This window comes from Colobus angolensis, unplaced genomic scaffold (genome assembly GCF_000951035.1).
Source record: "Colobus angolensis palliatus isolate OR3802 unplaced genomic scaffold, Cang.pa_1.0 Scaffold105, whole genome shotgun sequence".
NCBI lineage: Eukaryota > Metazoa > Chordata > Mammalia > Primates > Cercopithecidae > Colobus > Colobus angolensis.
Window position 1 is genome coordinate 741179 of NW_012111475.1, and position 2609 is coordinate 743787.

Consider the following 2609-nt stretch of genomic DNA (forward strand, 5'->3'; position numbering starts at 1 on the left):
ATTGCACTCCAGCCTGGCAATAAGAGCAAAACTCCGTGTCAAAAAAAAAAAAAAACAAAACCAACCAACCAACCAACCAACCAACCAAAAACCCTTCTATTTGTTAAAAAAAAAAAAGAAAGAAATCCACCATGAACCAAAAATTAGTCAAAACAATGAACTAAAATTTTGTTTTTGTAAAATGTATGATAACAAAATGTTAAGGCACGTCATGTACCATCATGGTTCACTGCAGCCTTGAACTCCTGGGCTCAAGCAATCCTCCTGCTTCAGTCTCCCTAGTAGCTGGGACTACAGGCTTGTGCCACTGCACCCAGCTTATTTTTTTTTTTATTTTTTGTAGAGATAGGAGTCTTGCTTTGTTGTCCAGGCTGGTCTTCAACTCCTGGCTTCCAGTGATCCTCCTGCCTCAGCCTCCCAAAGTGCTGGGCTGATGGGACATTTTTATACATAGTGCCATGTTGCTATAAATGAGAAGTTTAAAAAATACTGATTTTAAAAATTAATTTATGTCAAGAATTTTTATGAACAAAGTTAAAAAACCAAACAAAAATACAAAAAGGGTTAATATCTTTGAGACTTGATGAGCATTTATAAATCAACAAGAGAAAACAAACATCCCTATAAATGAATAAGCTAAGGACATGAATGGGTAATGTACATAAGAAATGTAAATGTCTAAAAATATGCCAAAATAGATTTGTTATTACTAATGAGCTACTTTCACTCTCTAGTTGGCAGAGTTGTTTTGAAAAATAGATATGTAATGATGGTGGAGTAGATTGGTTTAACTATTCAGCAGGAAAATTTGGCAATTAGAAGTGTATCAAAAGCCTTAGAATGTTTCATAACCTTAGATTGGGAAATTCCACTTCTAGAAATTAATTCACTTCTAGAAATAATCATGAGTGTGCACAAAGATATCACCCCAAAAATATTTTACAGTATTGTGTCTAATAGGGAAGAACTAGAAATAATTTGAATTTCCACCAATACAGGTTTGTCAAAATACATTTTGTACATTCAGCTAATGGTATACTATGTCCCCATTACAAATTATGTCCTAGAATATTTAATGGCATGAAAAAGTGTTAACAGTATTTTTTTTAATGAAAAAAGCTTACAAAACAGTTTGTGATGATTCCATTTAAAATGTGTGTTTATTCATAGAACAAAGATTACCAAATAAACATTGATATATTAAAGGGTTATTACTGGATGGCAAATTGCAAATGATTATTTCCTTTTTTTGTGGCTTATCTGCATTTTTGAAGTTTTCTACAATGCAAAAGAATATTTTATATTAAAACTACAATACAATTTATTATAGAAGAAAGAATAATTCGGCCAGGCGCGGTGGCTCATACCTGTAATCCCAGCACTTTTGGAGGCCGAGACCAGCGGATCACGAGATCAGGAGTTCGAGACTAGCCTGGCCAACGTAGTGAAACCCTGTCTCTACGAAAAATACAAACATTAGCCAGGCATGGTGGTGCGTGCCTGTAGTCCCAGCTACTTGCGAATCGCTTGAATATGGGAGGTGGAGGTTGCAGTGAGCCCAGATCGCGCCATTGCACTCCAGCTTGAGCAACAGAGTGAGGCTTCGTCTCAAAAAAAAAAAGAGAATAACAGAAAATGGTTGGCACAGAACTTACATCTTCTACATCATAGTGTCATTTCTCTAGTTACTTCCTTAGTAAGGAAGGAGACACTTCCTTAGTGTCTCGTAAGTCAGGAGGACCCCAGTAGGCCAGGGCAGGGATCCTCTATAGCCTCCTTCCATTTGGAGCATTATTGGAGGTCTTTTGTCTGCCTCTTGGTCAAGTGGAATCCAGCTTCCGGTAAAACTACAAAGTAACCAAAAGCTTGGGAGGTGGAAGAAATGCAACCGGTAGATCTCAGAGTCTGGGGGAAAAACTGATTCAGTGAGAATCTAGTTTTTCCGTCCAGTTTCTCCAAACAGAAACTAATGCCGACTTTAGGGGCTTGTCCAAAGCTGGGCAACCAACTTAACAAGGTGAGGCCTTGACTCCATGGCCTTTCCGTTCTGTTATATGCTGATTTAGACTAAAGCTCTCATACTTTAAAGTGCACCGAAATCTAGTTAAAAATGCAGATTCTGATTCAGGTTGGGGTGGGCCTGAGAGTCTGCATTTCTAACCAGCTCCCAGGCGATGACCATGCACGGGAGAGGTCTGGGATCACAGTTTAACTAGCAGTGGTGTAGAGCACAGAATCTGGAGCAAGAAGGCCAGCTTCCCAATCCTAGCTCCGTCACGGGCCAACCGAATGACAGTTGCCTCGGTTTCCGAGTTTTCGTGAAGATGTAGTCAGTCATTACATTGTGAGGCTTTGGAGCAGCGTTCACTAAGAACTGACTCTGACATTATTTATCGCATTCCTTAGAGCAAGCAGCCGGTGAAGTAGGGTTTGACAAATGAATAAGTGAATGAATGACCTTTGGAGAAAAATTCTTTCCTGGGTGACTAGAGTCCGAGAAGCAAAATGGGAGGGCCCGTGGGTGGGTAGGAGGCCCACCCCTAGAAAGTTCTCTGCACCCGGTGGTCCAGAGGGCCCGGAGTGCCCGGAAGCCGGCCGGCTTGCGCTCA

General features: G+C 40.2%; 1 protein-coding gene across 3 annotated transcripts in view; it reads left to right on the forward strand.

Moving 5' to 3' along the window:
* CCND3 (cyclin D3) overlaps positions 1-2609 on the forward strand; it is a 176689-nt gene that overhangs the window by 159902 nt on the left and 14178 nt on the right. The gene's annotated exons all lie outside the window — the stretch shown is intronic.